Genomic DNA, 11,405 nt, shown 5'->3' with positions numbered 1-11,405 from the left:
TTTGAATTTCTTTCAAAAAAATTTTATTGATCGAATATTTTTCTGGTTGTTTTCATGTCTGTCGCGATAGAAAATACAGGTAATGCTATGAGCTAAGCATAAAAATAGTGTGCAGTGCATGACATGTATCTGTTGTTCGTTTCTTTCTATTTAAGATATCGCCAGTCAAACAAGCAGTAAAATACTAGGCCTCCTCAAAGTTCAAACTGGAGGAGGTCAACATTTTTTATTGGTGAGAGCCAAATTTTTGCAATTAAAATTGGAATGGCAATTGGTATGCCTTAGAATCCCGGAAACATCCAGCTGCCAACATATTTGTCATCTCCTTCAGTAACAGACTGTGGCCTTTTGAATTTTCTGCAACTCGCTCCCACACCAAACAATATCTGGAAAGATAAGAAAACACACTAGTAAGAAAAAGGTCGACAGGTAATTGACTGTAAAAAATATCAACACGTATCGAGACAAAAAAAAAATCCCCCAAAGATAAAAAGAACACCATTAAAGAATCAAAGTTGTGAGAGAATCACCAAAAAAAAAAACGCGCTGGCGCGCATCAAAAGTCATGCATCTATAAAAGAATTTTAAAATTTTAAAAGAAAAATTAAATATTAAAACAAAAAAAAAAAAAGGAAAGAAACAAAAGAAATTAAAAATGATTAACCTTAAATCTATTATTAATTTATAATCTATTATTATTATTAACCTATAATTTATTTGTGTTGTTTGTAGTTTTGTGTTATCTATAAGTTTGAATTGTGTAAGGATAATTAACGCCGCGTTTCACAAAGATAGATGTGAGTGTAGGGTTACCCTTATGCGTATGAAAAGTTTGAATTTATAAAGAAAAACGAATTTTATTTGGACTGGTAGTGAAAGTTCAGCACACGTACTTAAGAGAGCTCTTTTAGGGATGTTTAATTTGGTCTAATAAAAACGGCTATTTGCCTTAATTCTTGATTTAGCTTTATACGTACAAAGGAGATAATCTGAGTAGTGACTCACAGCATAATAAAAAAATCGGTGTTAGTATTCCATATCTATGTTGTTCCAGACATTGTTAATTCTTAGGATTAAGTGATGACACTTGTTAATAAATTATGTTTTTATGTTTGATTGATTATATAGAAATGATGTGCTAGTTTTGTTCTACAGGGAGGGAAATAGGGAGGTAGGTTGATATAAGGTGAGTGTGTGTGGTAAATGGGGCCCTTAAAATAATGATGGATGGAGCCAAGGGTCAAGGTTGGGTGGGCAGAGTGGGGGAACAAACCCAGCAAGTTCCCTGGTCACATGTGTGTGTAGTGTTTGTGTTGTATTTGTGTATGTTTCTTTTGATAGATCCCCCCTTTTAATTGTGCATCCCCGTGTGCTTGGTGGTAGGGTTGGAACCGACCCTGGGAAGAGTTGGAAGAGCTATGCAGGCCACCACCAGAGCAGGTTTAGAGGCGGTATGTAACAATATGGCGCCCAAACGAAAAGATAAGGCATTATAGCCAATAATTCGTAGGCAAAATAACAACAGCCAACTTCCAAAAGCGTATAGAACGCTGAAAATCCCAAACGAAATGGTCGTAATGTAAGAAAAATTAAAATGTTTGTAATCAGTGCAATAAAACCTAAGCACGTAGCAATAACCCATAGAAAAACAATATATAATAAACGTTTATCGCATCTTCTAATGCGACTTGCAAATGTTGCAACCATTATTTCACATAGAAATAATGTTAAAAGTGCAATATGTAGTCTTAGGGATTAGAAGATTAGGATATGCGTTCCATATTTCTGTGTCAGGGCAATATCTCTTGTTTCGTCTATTGTAACAATGATTGTATTGTTTTATGACCTGTGTTTTGTTTACGTTTAAATTTTTTTTGTTAGTGTGTTTCCAGTCAATAGTTAGAAGGGATAACATAGGGGAAAAGTGTAATGACTTTTGCGATGGAGGCTTCGCAAAATGCGTTGTACCAAAGTACTCGAACACGAGATCTTTTTTCTGTTAAAATATTAGGAAAATTGCCGTGATGTTGACCCTCTGTAGGTTTGTGCTCGTAAATGTTAAGTCCATTAATCAACACACAGTGACAACCTTTAGGCCACTTTTATTTTTTTAGTTAAACTATGATTGGACGAACGTCCGACAATTAAAATATCCACACACTTTACCTTACAATACAACTGAAAACACTCCCTATAACCTCTCAGTAATAAGATTAAATACCGAAAAGTTTTTGTTGACGAAATATTATTAGAATCTTTATGTTCGTATTGTTTTATTGAATATTTCTGTACTGTTTTTGCCTTACTATCATATTTTTTTTTATAATTTTTATTCTTATTCTCAATCCACAAATCCTACTGGTGTTCATCTGAACTAAATTTGTAAAACTAAACGTTTACAATTTTTCTTTGGTTATCTAAAGGATAGCTTAAATCCAATCCTTTATGACCTTCTGGTGTTGTATTGCTACCAACCACACCCAATGAGCTATTATACGACGGGAAAGAGACGCAGCAAGAGAAATAGGTCGTTAGCCTTTGATATTAGTAGGATCTCGGTGCATACCCCCAGACCAAATATTAAGAAAACGCGTGGGGAATATAGAATGGAAGAAGCAGGTATGAATATGGATTCCACAATCAGGGATTTGTCCAGTACAATTAACATGCCTAATCCAAGCACCAGCATGGCTGCCAGAGCAGCTATGGATGCTCAGAACCAGGTTCCAAACCAAACAAATCTACCGGATGAGGTAGATCAAATTGTCCGAGATATGGTGAAAGAAAGTCTAGACGATGCCAGGTTGAATATAAATTCAGTGGTAGGACAATGTGTTAGTCGAGAAATGGAAAAAGTTTATGCTATGATAAGCAAATTAAACGAAACAGTGTCCAAACTATCAAACAATGTTCCCACCAATGTGCCACAGCCGGCTCAGTTACCGCCAGCAGAAAATCCACCTCAAAGACAACCACCGTTAATAAATCCTAACAGTATAAATCTTAATGCAGAAAATCCTAACAGTGCCCGAAGAAATACCATCCTCCCTTCGATTACTAGCATCGGGGGAAATCAAGGAATAAGGGTAGAGCGTTTTGGGATAAATTTTTCGGGAAAACCGAATAGTTTGGCTGTAGAGGACTTTATATATAGGTTGGAATATTTCCAGAAACATTATGGGTTAATGTGGGAAGATATACTAAAAGAATTCCACATTCTATTGTCTGGGCCAGCCCATGAATGGTTCTGGCTACAACAAAAATACAATAGCATCCCAACCTGGGAGTACTTAAAGCACTCGTTATTAGAAAGATTCAAGACGAGAAGGAACTGTTTCGAAGAAATGCGCGACTTATTGGAGAGGAAACAAATGCCCGGTGAATCCATTGATTCCTTTTTCCAAGAGGTGAGCCTAATGAGATCTAGATTAGAAAGGCCTGTTTCCGAAATAGAAATGATATCCCTAGTGAAGAAAAATTTGCGTAAGAATTTATCCAGTATCGTTTATTCGTTGAATGTTTCCTCACTGGAACAATTGCGCATTGAATGCCTCGAAGTTGAAAGGACATTCTTTCGGAAAGAATCAACACCACAACCACCAATGATTAACAGACCAATGCGTGTTAACTCCATCCAACTAATGGATGATGAAGATATGGGTAACCTCACCACGTCGGAAGAATGTGAAGGACTGGGAGAGGTGGCAGCGATTAACAACCCAATCACATGTTGGAATTGTCAAAATCCAGGGCATGGTTTTAGAGATTGTCCAGCTACGCAGAGGAATGTGTTCTGTTTTAAGTGTGGAAACCCTAATACCATTACGCCCAAATGTGTAAATTGTAGATCGGGAAACTACCGGAAGAACGTGGTTGCCGCGGGGAACCACCGTTCCTCCGAAACTCCCCAGGTAGCGAACCCGCAAAAAAATCAGTAATTGAGGATGACGGAAATATAAATTATGCTTCCATCCGCCATTATCTACCACTTACTGATAGACAACAGAATTATGATTTAGTAAGATCCAAAATTTTTAATGAAGACTATAAAGGGGAAAAGAATCAGGAGAAAAATATCCCCAATAAAATAATTAAAAGGAGACAAAGAATACTCAAATTAAGACAACGACAACAAGAAAATAAAAGGTGTAGGAAAAGTATATGCGAAGCGATTTCAAGATGCCAATTAAGAACGGATCCAAGACCATATGTAACGATTAGAATAGAAAATAAAGAAATAAGAGGCCTGTTAGATTCCGGGGCAACGGTCAGCCTTCTCGGGAAGCACTGTAGAGAGGTAGTTGAGGAGTTAGATGTAGAAATCAGTCCTTATATCTCTAATGTAAATACGGCTTCAGGGCAGAAACATCGGATATTAGGAAAAATCGAAGTCAATGTAGAATATAAAGAGCAAATTAAACCGATAACTTTATTCTTGTGTCCCGATTTGGAACAAAATCTCTATTTAGGTGCAGATTTTTGGAGACTATTCAACATAGCTCCAGAAATCTTCACGGCCGAAGAGATTAATATAGAACTCCAAAAGAAAATACATGGTAATTCGTCCAGTGATGATTCAAAAATGCATCAGCTGACAGAGGATCAAAAGAAAAGGTTAAATGAAGTTATACAAAAATTCCCTACATTTGAACAACAAGGTTTAGGTTGCACGACTTTAGAGAGACATGCCATTAAATTAGTTGAGAATGCGAATCCGGTAAAAGACAAGCATTATCCTTTGTCCCCTGCTGTACAGGAGATAGTATATAGAGAGATTGATAATATGCTGGCATTAAACGTAATAGAAGAGAGCGATTCACCCTGGAGTAACAGGACGACAGTTGTCCGGAAACCAGGGAAGAACAGGTTTTGCCTCGATGCGCGTAAATTAAATGCCTTAACGGTCAAAGACGCTTACCCATTACAAAACATCGATGGTATATTGAGCAGGATAGACCAGACGCACTTCATTAGTAGCGTTGATCTTAAATACGCATTCTGGCAAATCCAGCTGGAAGAGGAAGCAAAACCCTACACCGCCTTTACCGTGCCTGGCAGACCCCTATATCAATTTAGGGTTATGCCATTTGGGTTATGCAACGCCGCGCAAAGGCTCTGTAGATTAATGGATAAAGTCATACCCGGAAAATTAAAATCTAACGTCTTTATCTATTTAGACGATCTTTTAATTATTTCGGATGACTTTGAGAATCACCTACGTTTGTTAAAAGAAGTTGCGGATTGTTTGCGAAAAGCAAACTTAACAATAGGACTCAAAAAGTCTCTATTTTGCTTTAAGGAACTCAAGTACCTTGGGTTTATAATCGGTAGTGGCTGCTTAAAAACTGATCCTGAAAAGGTAAGCGCCATTCAAAAGATTCCTCTGCCAAAATCTCCTAGGGAAGTAAGGAGCTTTCTCGGAACCGCGGGGTGGTACCGACGCTTTATTAAGGACTTTGCGTCTATATCGTCGGCTTTGACCGACACCCTAAAAAAAGGTCAAAAATTTGTTATCACCCCAGCAGCTATCGAATCCTACAAGCGGTTAAAACAGGCATTAACATCAGCGCCTGTACTTAAACACCCTGACTTCAAAAAAGAATTCTTTATTCAATGCGATGCGTGTGAATACGGCATAGGGGCGGTCCTTTTCCAAAAGAATGACGATGGTGATGAAAATCCCATCGCATTCTACTCACAGAAACTAAATGCCTGCCAAAAAAATTATTCAGTGACGGAAAAGGAATGCCTCGCTGCCGTTTTAGCGGTCAAAAGATTCAGGCCATATGTTGAATTGATGAGTTTCACGATAATAACAGATCATGCTAGCCTTAAGTGGCTGATGTCGCTTAAGGATTTGAGTGGACGTTTAGCTAGATGGTCGCTACAGCTGCAGGCTTACGATTTCCGCATTGAACACCGCAAAGGCTCTGAAAACATTGTGGCAGATACATTATCACGTATGCCAGTGGATGCAAATATAGTCACAGAGGAATTAAGCGACGATGATCTTCTGGGTTTTGAGACAACGGCTTTCGAGAGCGAGGAATACGTGGAACTCCGACAGACAATCGAACAAAACCAAGAACAGTTGCCCGATGTGAAGGTAGAGAATGACAAAATATACAAACGACTCAAGAATTTCGATGGAGATATCACAGAATTTGAGTGGAAGTTGTGGATACCTCAGGACATACAATATGCCCTTATAGAAAAAGCCCACATTTATAATGGATCCGTGCACGATGGTATTACAAAAACTCTAAGTCGATTGAGAACTTATTATTATTGGCCAAAAATGACATCACAAGTCAGACAATATATAAGAAATTGCCAAATGTGTAAGGAGACAAAACCCACGAATCACCGTATGCAACCCCCTATAGGCAATGAAGTGGTAACAGAGAGGCCATTTCAAAAGCTTTACATTGATTTCCTGGGTAAATACCCACGATCCAAGAAAGGCAATGCCTATATATTCATAGTTATGGATCATTTTACAAAATTCACATTCTTACATGCCATGAGGGAAGCTACGGCACAGAATGTTGTAAACTTTTTGGAAAATCAAGTATTCCATACATTTGGAGTACCTGAAATTATCCATAGCGATAATGGGAAACAATTTCTATCGAAAACATTTGAGCAAATGATAAAAAACTATAAAATTAATCATCTCACAACGGCGTATTATTCCCCTCAATCGAACGCCTCCGAGCGTGTTAACCAGTCGATACTGGCGGCTATTAGGACGTATGTAGAAAAGGATCACCGCGATTGGGATCTGTATCTGCAAGAGATAGAACAAGCACTGAGAACATCCGTCCATGCCGCGACAGGAGTAAATCCTTTCTTTGCCCTTTTCGGCTACAACATGTTCACCAGTGGGACAGATTATAAACTGGCCAAGAAACTTCGTTCACTAACAGACCATCAGATAGAACAACTGAATAAAACCGATAAACTAGAGCTAATGAGGGAAAGAATTAAAGCAAATATGCACAATGCATATGATAACAGCGCGAAAAGGTACAACGAGCGAGCAAGAATAGTAAAATTTCTACCTGGGCAAGAGGTCTACCGAAGGAACCACACGCTTTCAGATTTTAAGAATAACGTTAACGGCAAATTTTGTAAAAAATTCCTGAAGTGTAGAATTGTAAAGCCGATAGGCAATAATATGTATGAATTGGAAACACTTCAAGGGAGACCTCTAGGGAATTATCACGCCAAAGATATTAGAATGTAGAAACTGTGCAATAACTCTGTGATAATACAATAATAGTGCAATATAGATTAATAGATATGTGTCGTCCAAGTCCACCTTTATTAATCTATTTCGACTTAAAACAATTATACAGAGAGTATTGTCTCCGATTCTATAATTCTAAAAACTTTGACAACAGAACAGGCTCAATAACTCTGTGATATTATATTTACAATGAAATATAGGTTAATGAATATGTTTCGTGAGCGTCCATTTTTATTAACCAATTTTGACTTTATATAATTATACAGAGATTATTGTCTCCAATTCTGTGATATGAACTAGAGTGAGGAAAAGAGAAAGTCTAAGAATGTAGAAACTGTGCAATAACTCTGTGATATTATATTTACAATGCAATATAGATTAATAGATATGTGTCGTCCACGTCCACCTTTATTAATCTATTTCGCCTTAAAATAATTATACAGAGATTATTGTCTCAGATTCTATAATACTAAATACTTGGACAACAGAACAGGCTCAATAACTCTGTGATATTATATTTACAATGCAATATAGGTTAATGAATATGTTTCGTGAGCGTCCATTTTTATTAACCAATTTTGACTTTATATAATTATACAGAGATTATTGTCTCCAATTCTGTGATATGAATTAGATTCAGGAAAAAGAGAAAGTCTAAGCCCGGCTGGATGAGACTGCAGGGCGTGGGAGTTCCCCACGTTGGGAAAAAATCAATAGAATGAGAATACACGACGGAAATAAAAAGGCCTTACTGATTCACAATACTCAAAACAATAATAATTTTGTTGTGTAGTGACGGTATACTTTACCCCAAAAATATGAAAAAAAAAACCCAAACAAAATAATAAAAGTAAAACAAAAACCAAAGATCAGCAGACACGGTTCAATAAAAATCAAATTTCTTCTCTTCTCAGCAATAATCTCCTATATCAGTCAACCCAAAAAGTATACCACAAAAGTTTTCTGTTACCCGAAATAACATAAAACATTAATGCTTGCAACCCTTTCCTTCTCAAGTAAATTATATGGCATAAGAAATAAAAAAATGTTTCTCAAATAACCGCATGAACAGATAAAAACATTTATTTTGCATAAGTCAAGAACAATATAATAATAAAGAAATACATGCAAATAAAATACATATTTTGATATATTAAACTAGATTCTACATGATAAAAAAATGATGGTGAATATTCCCAAAACAGTGGTATTCCCAAATAATTAATCCCAAAATATACAACAACTTCTTATTATGTGGAAACAGACCCCAAAGAAATCCGGAATAAAAATAACACCTATGTTCTGTGGTAGTTAGTAGTAACCAAAAGGTTTTCACTCCATGAAACAACTACATAATAAATAATATGCTTACACAGCATCATAAACTAAAAACGATTTGCAATGAGATGATGACACTAGCCCCCCCCCCCCCAATAAGAAAGACACATCACTAAAATATTCAACGATACCTAGTATTTATCTGTTTCTATGTAGCATTTTTTTTTAGTAGCACTGTTTCACATAGTATTTGTTTCACAAAATTTCGTTCTTTTTGCAAAATAAATTGGGAAAAAAATGTTCAACAAAGTTCATCTACGACAGTAATAGTATGCTCATTGGTCTTTGATGCATTTTTTGTCACACTTATGGTTTGCACTACACTTTAATGCCTACACTCAGCCACCTTTTTTTTACCCTTCCACACACTGTTTATCAATCACCACCATAGAAATGCATACAAAAGAAAACACTAAAAACTCACCTGAACAAATTCCACGCTGAAGTGTCACCACCAAAGGAGAGTAGTTATTGTATTCGGGGGTGGTATTGAGTAACACAATCAATAATAATGCTGGTATGTCGGCTGCCACAACAGAATTCATTTTTGTATGTCCATAGAATGAAAACAGGGAATACACACTTCCAAGGTACGTCGATAATGTCGGCCACTCATTTATGGTTATCATTCAGCACCGAAATAAACACAAAATGTCATAACTACCCTAAAGAAGAAAAGAAAAAACCAAATGAATTAGTAATGGACAGAATTGCTGGTCATACACATAACAAAACTAATGTGTGTTTCGGCACAATATAACTCAAAGAAAATCATTGGGTAAATTTAAATAAACCACGTTAGTAGCACACAAGCAGGTAATAGAAAAATTCCACAGACTTCACCGCATAATCATATCAACAAACCGGTGCATGTCAATCTACCTATGTAAATATTCCACGCTATTAAATTACAGACAGCCACGCAGCACCATTCAATGTAGGATACACATTCATACCGCACAATTTCGATGCAGGTAAACGATAGTCTTTCATGTTGGTAACACACAGGGAACACTGGCATAATCCGCCTGGCTAAATTATTGCATACGGTGCGAAACACAAAACAAGGAACACACAAAACGTCTTCTTGCCTACATAAAAGTGGCCTAGTTCTCCACGAACAACGATTTAACTGAAAATGTCCTGCTTTTATATACAAGCGTTTAACACTGATCATAAATACACCATAGTTCATCATCTTATTTTTTTGAGTAAATGTCTTAAGAATTATTTCGCTGCTGGAAATTCCTAGTTTTTTTTTGCACATGTACACTTTCACTGTTTGTCACCATATAAATTAAAATAAATGCATTCAGTCTCACCTGACATCCAAAACAGGGCAGGTAGCGCCTTCCAAGAGTGTCCATTATCCATGAATATTCCAATATACATTGTCCGCGGTGTGGATAGAAAATATAAAAGTATTTCATGTATTCCGTTTTAAGGGCACAATGGCAATAAATACGATGTGTTTGGTTCAGCTTGTGTTTCGACACCATCTTAGTATACCTGTAAAAGAAAAGGAAATGTTATCAAGATGAAATGCTTATTTAATTAACCTAACAATTTTTACCTTATAATGGTGATGGTGGTGGGTTATTGTCCATTAGAATTGGTAAAGAAAACGGACATCTGTTTAGGCTGACAATCCATGACATTCACATACATATAATTCGACCCATACACAGAATAGGAGAATGCGTAGTTGGTGTACCTGAAATAAGCAAAAGAAAATTATAAGTTTATGTTTGTTTGAAAATGTAAGTTTTTTTTTTGCGACTACCTGTTTTTGCCATCTCCAAGGTTGAACAAATGCGTAATTTAGTAGTCTACTAGTTGGCTGGGTAGACATCATAAAAAAACAAAGTCCATTGAAGTCAGAAACTAACGGCAGTGGCAGCGACGTCGACGCCGAAGCCAATGAATGAAGTCAGAATAAAGCACCATTTGATGTGCCTGTGATTTCATTAAGCAAAGAAATGTGTATACATAGCGTCAGCCGTAGACAAGGAAACCGTACAAACTCGCTTGCATACAATTGATACACACTCACGTTATTATATGAACGGCGGCGGTTTGGGGGGTTGTTGTGTGTGAATGAAGGAATGTGCATACACGCACACATATACACACACATACCGTTTTTGTATGAATACACATTTTCGTATAAAGTCACGCCACCGTAGAAATTGATGCGTTTTTGTTTTTTGCCTGAAAAGATAAAAAAAATTTAGACATGAATTCAATTAAATGAAAATATATTCATATTTAATGATGTTTCTCTTACCTCTAGGATTTTTAATAATTTCCATTGAAAAGTTTTTAAGAGGACGCCGGCATGTGGTCCGCGTGGAAAAAAATTTTCCATTCAACTTTTGTGGTAGAATTCCCTGTACTTTTTGTTAGATCAGGCTAATAGGCAAACAAAATAGCACGCACATCACCATTCTTGTCGCGAGACTATAGAATGGTGAAGTTTTGTTGCGTGGCTTATCAAATTAATTTTTTTTCTTCTCGTTAGGAAAAATATAAACGAAATCCTCAACACTTTTTTTTGCACGTCTACACTCTAGCAGCCACAGATTTCAAAATGAACCCGGAAACGGCTAGTAGCTTGTCTGGAGGTAAAAAGATAATGCCAAGTTCAGGGTTGTATTTAGTGTTGTTCCGACTCAATTATGGACGGGCGACAAAATACAACTCTGTGTGGGTATAGGGTTTAGTAGAACAGGATTCAAAGAAAAACAAATGAATTGCAGGAAAATGAGGAAAAATCAGCGAAAAGAGGGAAAAACGGCGTCACATTACCGGGTAT

At 36.7% G+C, this 11,405-nt stretch overlaps 1 long non-coding RNA gene across 1 annotated transcript; it reads right to left on the bottom strand.

Moving 5' to 3' along the window:
* LOC141389551 (uncharacterized) lies at positions 1 to 11,198 on the bottom strand. The gene is made up of 6 exons (XR_012409109.1): positions 10,878 to 11,198; positions 10,374 to 10,801; positions 10,164 to 10,304; positions 9,913 to 10,099; positions 9,015 to 9,255; positions 1 to 386 (listed from the first exon to the last, which is right to left on the bottom strand). It is a non-coding gene; the product is annotated as an uncharacterized lncRNA (long non-coding RNA).
* Positions 11,199 to 11,405: the final 207 nt, after the last annotated feature.

This window comes from Musca autumnalis, unplaced genomic scaffold (assembly GCF_047663935.1).
Source record: "Musca autumnalis isolate F117 unplaced genomic scaffold, ASM4766393v1 scaffold_1, whole genome shotgun sequence".
NCBI lineage: Eukaryota > Metazoa > Arthropoda > Insecta > Diptera > Muscidae > Musca > Musca autumnalis.
This window is presented reverse-complemented; position numbering and strand designations above follow the sequence as displayed.